The sequence below is a fragment of the Poecilia formosa genome, unplaced genomic scaffold, assembly GCF_000485575.1.
Source record: "Poecilia formosa unplaced genomic scaffold, Poecilia_formosa-5.1.2 Scaffold635, whole genome shotgun sequence".
Taxonomy (NCBI): domain Eukaryota; kingdom Metazoa; phylum Chordata; class Actinopteri; order Cyprinodontiformes; family Poeciliidae; genus Poecilia; species Poecilia formosa.
This window is the reverse complement of record NW_006800574.1, coordinates 101146-111721: the sequence shown is the minus strand read 5'-3', so window position 1 is coordinate 111721 and position 10576 is coordinate 101146.

Below are 10576 nucleotides of genomic sequence, written 5' to 3'. Positions count from 1 at the left end.
AAGGCTATGTGTTGTTGAAGTGCAGAATCCAAGAGCATCTCCTTCATGCCCTATTTTTCATGAAGCTAATATTATGGTCGTACTTTCCCTTGGGTTTCAAGTTGCTGTCGTCATTATTTTTTGCCACCAGGCGCACGCACACCTCTTGTCATAGCTCTATGTTGCGATACAGAGGTCTACATCTCTAATTGCCGACCTCGGCTGCAGACATAGGCAGGACTTTGTTTGGGCACCAGCAAACAGCTAAACCACCTACAGTCTCAGAAAGAAGGTCAGAGTGAGAGCCTGAATCGCTTCAGAGAAGCGCGCCGCAGCTCATTTCATTCATTCTGCACAAAAGTGCCAAAGAAAAAGGAAACAAAGAGGAGAAACTACTTGATTTTAGCGATATGAAGATGGATCCACTCAACAGAGATGAGAAGATTCACACAAATGAGTTCACACAACCTGGACCAGATGAGATTAGCATTATTCATAGGAGAACCAGTAGTAGTAGCGTGATAGGGTTCAAGTCTCATACTGTTAAATATATGAGTCTGTGGTGCAGACTGTCATTGTCAATGCAGGGTTTGACAAGTAGGCTACATATATTAGTGTTTATCTAATGCCAAGAAAGCACAAACATAATAATGGTTTCATCCTGTTTTAATTGTCTTTTTTTAACTGCTACATTATCCAGGTCGAGTTACAGCAAGCAGAACACAAAACTAATTAAGAATAAGTCTTATTTAGTCATTTTGTGATCCTCCAACACACATAATCCACAACATATATTCATTTATTTCTGACACTAATCTCAGTAAATGTGTGCGAATGCTCCGTTGCGTTCTTTCACTACATTAACTGGATCAGTTAAATGATATTCCCCCCAAACTTATTCAGCAGCGCCGGCGTTCAGTACAAATCACAAACATTGTTGTGCAGAGCACAGACTTTCAGTTCTGCATAAATTCGCAGGGAATAAATTTTGTGCCACATACGTGCCGCAGTCAGTTACTCTCACGCATGCCGGCGATTAATTACTGCTAAAGAAACAATGAAAGAGCTGTGTGTGTGTGTGTGTGTGGAGGCCACAGAGTGAGTTGCACAAAACGCTGCTTGCAGGAAATGAAGGTGAACTGTAAGCTCACTGTGACACTCCATTTGTTTATGCTGCTGCTCATTCCTCCATATTAAAGGATGCAGTCTTTCTAACGTCATTAGCTGTGCGTTTGCTCAGGTCTACCAGTAATCTAAATGAAGCTGATAGTTATCTTTCCACTAATCAAGAGCATGTGCCCTCTGCCAACAGGGTGACAGGAAACCTCGGTAACCAAGCAATTTGGCACAAAGAGGCTCCATAATTAACAGTGTGTCGAGTCCCGCTGCCGGGACTCCTTGGTGTGTTCTTTACAATCGCATATGATGGGTCCTCACAGTAAGTCTGATGAATTGTTTTTATCAGAATGTGGTATTCTGCATTGATTTATGTACACCTTTGGTTTTATGGTGTATAAAACCAAATGATTGTGTTTTTTTTTTGTTTATATTTTTTTTATGCACATGAAAAAGTATTTCCCTTATGCATTTGTTTTTGTTTTTGATCATGTTGAAATGCTTCAGATCATTAAACAAATTTCAAATTTTGATTTTAATTATTAGGTGGCCCAATGCAACCTGGCCCCAATGTAAAAAGTAATTCCCCCCATTGCATTGAAACTACTCAGCAGTTTCACTTTAGCTCAGATTAACTTTTATGACTCTGATGCTAAAGACTGGTGCAGGAATCTCCCATCTTTTGGGTGAATTTAGCGGCATGAGCGGCAGGTTTCTGGATCAACCTGTTGGCGTTTTAGGCAGATCTGAGTCGATACAGTTGCAGTAACCAAGGCAACCAAAAATTGACGAGTTTCTCCAGATCTTGTTGGGACGTTAGTCTTGCAGTCGTAGAAATGAAGGAGATAAATAATCCGCACATGGATTTGTTTCAGCATCTGTTCAGTGATTGGATGGGTTCGGTGTCATCTGGTGACATTGAGATGTAGAACTGCGTGTCATCTGCATAGTTATGACAGATAATCTACTTGTCTTAACCTGACTTGTTGGCAGCATGTAGATATTAAACAGGAAGAGTCTGGGGATAAAACCTTGGGGCTTCTGTCCACTCTGACATGAGTGGTTAAGTTTCTGGTTTTTAAATACAGTTTGCATCAGTCTGGCACTGTACCAGAAAGTCTGACCCAGCTCAAGGTCAACAGTGACAAAAATATCTTACTGATATGTGGCTGAAGCCATCTATATTCAGCCAACCTTTATATTGTATGTCTGTATATTTTTTGAGTATCATAATTTAAAGGATTTTTAGTTGTCTGTAAGAACATTGCAGGTTCTGAAACAGAAAATCTCTTGGCCAAGCGGAGTCTGTGGATTTAACGTAAAATCATGCAAAGATGGAACTTTTTGCCCTCTTTTCACCTCTTAATTAAAAAAAAAAACCCCCACAGAACTCATTCCAGATGCTCTTTTTGTTGTCTTTACAAATTAACTTTTGAAGTAGACGCATCTGGGTGGACTTCCTCTGCGGTTCTGATGAGAGCTGCCCGCTTTTGACTCTGTTCTCCTTACAGAGCAAACACTTGGAAAAGCCAGAGTTTGTGAAGAGCCACTTCTCCAAACTGTCACCTTTTATAAGTGCGAAAGTCCAGACATGCCGTGCCATCTGTCAGCGGGGAACGCTGATTATTAGCTTGTGCTACAGAGCTCATCAGTGACACGGCGGAGCCGGCCAGAGAGCCGTGTGTGTGTGTTCAATGGCGAAGCCTCCAGCTGGGAAAACGTATCAGACTGTAAACTGGAAGAACTCAGAGTTCTGGAGTTTGAGAAACAGTCATTTAATCTCCTGACAAATCTTTGCCTCTACAAATAACCTATTTTTATTAGGGATCATTTTAATGGTAAGACTCAGATAACATGCACAGGCGCTGAGACATTCCTCTCAGTTGTCTCTGACCCTTCTTTCTTTCCAGTGTTTTTTATTTTTAAACCAGGAGTTTAATTGCTTATCATGGAGCTAGCTCAGTTTAGACCTGAGGATCTTATATCCCCTAAATAAAGTTTATGCTGGAGGTTCATCTTACTTTCCCGATCTCTGCAGCTCTTAACAGGACCTTTCAGAGATTTGATACCTATGAGTTGCACACGAGGATGATTATTGTGGTAACTATGGATGATCTGCAGTAACAGTGTTCTTTAAATCTAGTTTTTCATTTATTTTCGTGTTTTTAGAAGAAATGCTCTCTTTTTATCCTTGATTTTTCAAGGAGATTTTCCAGTCATTATTTATTCATTTCATTTTTTTTTCTCTGTTGCTGGCTGAAGTGACTAAACAGTCCAACAGACTTGGCCATAACACTCTCCGACATTTGCATAAATGAAAAAAAATAAATAAATAAATACACCAGAAAAGTGAGAGAACTGAAGCGAACTGATGCATTTGCATTTATTTCTGGGCGTCAGAGAGTTCATGGTGACCTCAGAAGTGACTGAGCTTGGTTGCATTTATAATGTGACAAAAACACTGTGGCTTTATTTTCACCCAGAGCTCCTTTTCTACAACGCCGACATCCTGCTAACACCAGAGCAAAACAAGGATAAAATAAACAAGATTAGATTACGCATTAAGTTGTGCTACAGTAAAATAAAATAAAAAAAACTAACATTGTCAAACAGATTCAGGCTGCTTATTTTTACTCGCAATATTTTGAAGCTGAATTGTGTGAAGTCTTGATGACAACTCAATATCTTATGTGCGGTAGGAAGCATTTAGGACAACCTCAATCTGGAGACACAGGGTGAAGGTTTTATGGCCGATAATCCCAACCTTTTGAAGTCTTCTCTTAAAGAGAGAGTTAATGTGTGCGCGCAAGTAAAATTACTTGAAAAGATCTTTTGCATAGAGCGGCATAATGTTGTGATAAGTGATGTTATTATTGAGTATTAATATATTGCACATTTGTAACGCACAATATCAGTATAACATAGAATTACTTGGACTGCAATGAAAAGTAGATATTTATTTATATTTATTCATTTAGGCTCTATGTGTCAGTTAAATATTTGGTGACTCTTTTTGTTTAGTGCAGCAGTGGCGCACCTTGAAGAGCAGGGTTGGGAAACGGTGATGTAAGGAGTTCTTAGTTTGACTTTTTAGAAATCCTGCATGCTTCTTCTGAAGCCGCCTTAGTTACGACACTCATTGCTCACGACTTTGCTGCTCTGCCCCGATTCTGACGAAAAACTGACCGGTAGCACTTTATTGGAAGGGGTGTGCATAGGACTGACATGACACTGTCATAAACATGACATAAAACCTGTCATGAACATGAAGGAGTCTTTATGAATGTCTATGACTGTTTCCTTGAAGTGTCATTTGGTAAATAATGACACTTTAAATGCAAAGTTGGCTCTTTTACTTGATTTTTAATGTGAGTTTTAATGCATAATTGCATTGAAAGCATCACAACACTTCATGACAACGGCATGAATAAACATTCACGTTCATAACAACGTCATGTTTATGGCCGTGTCCCGTCAGTCTTATGCACACCCCGTCCAAGTGCTACCAGCTGAACTATCCCTGTTTCAAATGGGTCGAATTGTTCACTTTCACAGAAATGAACTTGACTCCATTCGAAAGACTTGCTGTCAGACAGACGTTACAGACGCAGCTTTCTGAGTGGAAAACATCCGTGTAAAACGTTTCCCTGGAGGAAACACTATTTGCACTTACGACTCCACATAAACTCATTCAAATCGACCGAACACCGGCACAATCAGCATGCCGAAAATTAACACCCAGACTGTGACGGTAGAACAACCAGCAGCAACCTTTGCTGGTTTGCACATCCTGCAGCTCTCCAGGTATTTACTTCACACATTTCGCCTGCAGAGAAGAAAGCAGCTGAAGAGGTGCAGAGAATTTGAGGTAGTCTCTTGACGTGCTGAGTGCCCTCAACCTGCAGCTGATAACCAGGTGAGGTTTTTTTAGCAGGTGTCCTGTCACCTTCACCATTATGTACAGTATGTATCATACCTGTGGGTGGAGGTGGTAATTAGCTGCTATTTTGCCATTTTTAGAATGTTACCATGACAGCTCTGCATGTTTCTCCACTGTCTCTCTCTTATTTTCTCGATAGCCACCACCTGCCTGCGTTTCCCTACATCCTGGCGACATGTGGACCATTTTTTCCCCCTTTCGTTTTCCGTGTCTTATAAATCTGATTTTTGAAAAGAGGGTTGTGGCTCCTTCAATATTTTTTTTTTTTGTCAGTCTATCCAACATCTTTGTCTAACTCTTCAGAGAAACCATTTTCTTACTAAAACAACTGGATTCATTTTTAACATAAAGGACATGAAAAAGCTCGAAATCTACTTTGTAACGTAAATATATGATTTCAAACTTGCAAATGTTTTTGTTGTTTTGTTTTTTTTTCCGATTACAGCCGTTAAACTGGGTAAGGCATACGGCACATTAAAAGTTGGAAAAGGTTTTGAAGCTCACTATCTGGTAACATTTCTTAAAATTGACTCATGTTTCTCTGTCAGAAGGCTCCTTGAAAGAAAAACACCGCTGATGAGGTAAGAATAGCACGCCGGGCCGGCCTCAGTGTGAGAGAGTGCTCTATTTATAACAATAATTTCTGATTGAATATTTGATGCTGGGCGCTATTCAAACTCATTCATTTATTGATGCCACTATTTTTAGAGGCATCGTTATGACATCTGAGCTTACCCCTGGCTTGGCTGGAGCTCTGAACTTCCCCGTCTCGTTAAGTATTACCCTGCATGACACACAAAACACTCATCTTACATACAGACGGTTGATCAATTAACAACCCTACGGTAGAGTGTTTTCTCTCAGGCGTACGTTTTCTCGTGTGCTACGACTCGAGGCAGGTGGTTTCTGCCGAGCGGACACCCTAATCCATCATGGTCAGATCGGGTTACAGACGCTGTTTAGTGGGCTGCGGCCTGCAGGTGAGAGCAGCTGCTGCAGAGTCTCAGCTGTCGTTCATCTCCAGAGTTTCTGTTGTGACAGCTTCTGCCCACAACAGGCTGCTGCAAACTCATGCTGACTGCACATGACATCCCTGTTCCCAGTGAGACTGCAGAGGCCAGGTGAGTTTTCTCATCAACTTGTGGTTTGCGCCATGCGGCTTTGTGCCTGTGAAAGTGTTTTTTTATGTTTCACGTGACTTGTTTTATGAAAAATGTTCTTCGTGGTATTTTGAATTTTCATGTTGCAGTACTGTCACCTCCAATACAGATAACATGTGAAGAAAAATCAAGCTGTAGCACAGCAGAGAGAAAGGAGTGACATGGACGAGGCGGAAAAGCTCGGTGTGTTTTTCACAGATTATTTGTCTAATATTGTACTGTCACAACATGAGGACAGTTTCAACAAATACGCAAAAAACATATTTTTTCTTTGTAAAAGAGACCCACTGCAACTTTTATCCCTTGTGCGAGCGAGGACTGAGGCAAACGTAGAGGACTATGGCAAATGATACAAGTTTTACGTGTGTGGGGTCGGTGGAGCCCATTTCTACATACAAGAGTAAAGGATGGATTATTTTAGCCTAGAGTTGCCGGTGTCTGCTTTGGTTCAAAGTGGGATTACGGTGACAGCATTGGGTATACGTTGCACTGTACTGAGTAATTGAACCCGGGCCTCAAATACTCGATGTTGGTTATTTATCTGCGTGACAGGTCCATTGAACCCCTCTAAAAACATCACCTGGGACTTCGAGCAAGACATCTTGTGCCCATTTATTGTTCCCTCCATTCTCTACTGCTTTCATCTAAAAACAAGACTTATTCAGCCAAGGCAAGACACGTCTCGTCTAAACCACGCCCGTTCCAGCCTCACGTCTCCCGTGTCATCCACCTCTTCTTCTACATACAAAACGTCTTGTTTTTCAACCATATCAAAGGAGGCTCAGGCTTGTCCTACTTACTTTAAAAGCCTTCCTGAGGTCCAGCCAAATAGACTTCTGCCGCTTTCCTTTTCCATTTTGCCAATAATGTGTGGTCTCCGTTAGCAAGCAGAAGCTATTTGAGCCATCTTTCCCAATCTGCAACACTGTGTCACATTAAAAAAAAAATCACGACTGCCTTTCCTCTTTCTCTGTGTCACTGTTCGTGACAGATTCGGCAATAAAGTCCAAATACAGTTTGTGAGGAATATTTAACATTTAATAACCAAGGATAGCAGCTATTAATGTTCTAGAGTGGAGGAATGACAGAATTATAAGGTGATTGCTTAAGGAGGAGATGACATTTGAGTGATGATGCCTGAGCTATGCTAAATCACCCGCTGTCCCGTTAATACAGTGAAGATGAAGTGCAGAGAGAGAGAGAGCGCGAGTAGGCAGACATGTTAACATTAACAGTCAGTCTTGTATCCAAGTGCTGACCAGCTACAGCTGGTTATCTTTGAACATTTTTAAACGATTCGAAAGTATCGACGTGTCTCCAGAGCGTTGTCTTTAAATCCAGCTCAGATGGTAGAAGGCTGGTCTGCCAGTGAATTATTCAGTCTATACTGAGAATGGAGATAAATCTTCCGGAAAGCAGTGCGGTTCGTTGTCCTAAAGTGAAAATTAAATACGGACTATTTTAGATTCAAGCAGGAGATTGCTTTAGATTCAAGGTTGGACTCTGGCTGAGCTTTACGCCATTGTTGGTGAAGTTAAGAGTAAACCCAAGTCCTGATGGCTGACGACATGCAGGTGTGCAAGAGAAACACCTGCTGGCTCCACCCTCCGGGTCTCAGCCTGCCTGGTCCACTGCGCCCTCTGGTGGACACCAAGATTACATAATTAAAACAGCTCTCTCTGCATTACATCTTATAAGGTAAAATGTGTTTTAAAAAAATTCCCATCCAATCTTCTTCAGGTCCTCTGATATATTTCCCTATGAGCAACCTGTGACAAGTGACTTGTAAGGCCAATCAATATTGGATGTGGTACATGAGATGGGACAGCAGATACTAGGCTTTATTAGGTTAGAAGTCTCTAGAGATTCAGGAAAAGATAAAGCGACCAAATACAAAGCACCACTCGCCTCGTTTCATCTTTGTCCTTGAAACGGACTGAGTCGCGCTGCCAAATTTATGTTCTGAAGCACAGGTCGACTGCCGAGGCACACTGGGAGCGTGAGAGAAAGGTTGATCCTTTTCCAAAGGCTGGTTATGCAATGCTTTGTTTTATCATTTCACTGTGTGCTAGATTTGTGTGTGTCAAGATTTGTATATGTGTTCATCATCATCACCTAAAAACAAAAAGAAATGTGTATCCCTTTAGGATCGTTTAATGTATGACAAGCAGGTTTTCTTTATGCAGATGGAGTGTTTTTAAGCAGCTGCATCATTTTAGAACTGGCTGTCCTCCTTTCATGTGTAGCTGGTCAGTGGATTTTGAAAGTACCATGTGGTTGAGATGTAACGTCAAACTCATAAGACAATAGAGCTCAGACCTCCCTCCAGCGATTAGATGAGGTCTGATTGAGTGATTGATACATGATGTAAACACACTAAAATCCTGCAGGCAGAATTTCACCTGCCAGAAAAATATTGCAACATCTGCAGTAACTCAAACTCTGAAACTACATGGCCAGCAAATGTATTTTTTTCCCGTTTCCATCCGACCGAATTGTAAACTTGTCCTCTCCAGGATTTGATCTACCCCAGATTTTTTATTGTTCATTCATATTTTCTGCCTGTTAAACACACATTTTAATGGGTTCGATTATTTCCTGCGTGTTGACGCTTAGCAGGACATTTAGCAGAGAATACTGCTCAACGCTCACTCTGTTCATATTTTAAAAACAGTTCGCTGGTTCCCTTCAAAAGTATGCAAATGTGAGCTGCCACTGCTTTCAGTCCATAACCACTGACATTATCCTTTTTAATTCATATGTAAATTACATGGATAAGGTCAGGATTAAAATAATGAAATTAAAGAGGTGAACATTCAGAGATGATAATGAGATTTTTTTTTTTCTCAAGTGTGTACAGCACTTTTGGGAGTAGGAAGCAAAGGTGTCAAAGCAACAGTATTACTGAATCACTGGTTGCTGTTGCAGAGCGCTAACACACATACAGAACACATTCGCAGCCGTCTTTATTGTCCTTAAGCATAAAACAATCATTTTAAGGCGTAAAGATGTTAACAAAGCTCTCTCTCTGGATCACATTTTCTGTTGTCAGGAAGACGTTTGTCAACATGTGTATTCAGAATCAATCCTACTTGACCTTTGGTCATATTTTGTCATGATACAACCTCAAATTTTAATGTGGTTTCATTCGTATTTGTAGAATTATATTGGATCTTACTTGATTGAACAGCACAGAGTGGTGGATAATTGTGATGAAGACTGGTGTCTATATCTTTAAAGGCAGCCATCCTGGTAACATTTCCAGCATGGTGGAGCCAGATACAGGTGATAAAAAAAAAGAAATGTTTTAACTGTTGTTCAATATATCATAAAAACTTTTTTTTTTATCACCTGTATCTGGTGCCCAGATACAGGTGCCCCCAAAAAATGCCCCAAAATGTGGTCAGATGTAAAACAAAGTTGAGTCACTGACAACTATTTTAGTTTTGATTCTACTTATAATGAATTTTGATGAAATTAAAATGAAGGAAAATAAAAATTGAAAGCATTCAACATTTAACCTACTGCAACAACATCTCCCTTGTTTCTGACACCCTGAAAGTAAAAATAATAATACAGTGAGCTCCCGTTGACTTGCAGCAGATCATAGAAACACATTAAGAAAGAAGCCAAATGAGTCCATTTGTCTCAGTTTTTCTCTCTCTGCCATGTCTCGATGTCTAATTATCTGTGAGCTCTGGGGCTATTGATCTCCAGGAGACGCTAATTGCGTTATCAGAGCATGACTCGTATCCTTCGACATAGGAAGCACAGGAAATGAGGATGTGAGGCTGGCTGTGTTTACTGTTTTCAGTAAATGGGAAATTCACGTGACCATCTGAGCTTTGAGTCCAATTCCAGAGAAAATACTAACGCGCTAATGCATGAACAAGACGCGTGTGCGTTAATTGTTCGTGGCACATCGCTTCCGAATCAAGAAGAGATGGAGTTGATTTTCAAACAGTGAAATGAGTCATTCATTTAGCCGATTAACTCAAAAATGAAAACAAAAAAAGAGGCTGATTAAATGTTGTTTTTTTTTATGTGAGTTTACAGATTTAGTCTGGTAGTGCATAGAAATATACAAATGTAATGATGAGTCAGACTGAGAAGGGTGAACATTAGAGATGTGCCGATCAGGTTTTTTCCTGCCGATACCGATACCGATCACCCATGATGGCCGATACACCGAAACCGATCACCGATACCGATCACATAATTATTATTTATTTATTTTTTATCATAAAAACTACCAGTTACATTATGTGGAAAAAGGAACCATAAATTCACCTTAATTTAGACAAAAACTTGTTTTTAATAACTTTTTCCAAGAAGAAAACTAAACAAAACGGGCATTGTGCAAATTGTACTGCTATTGGTA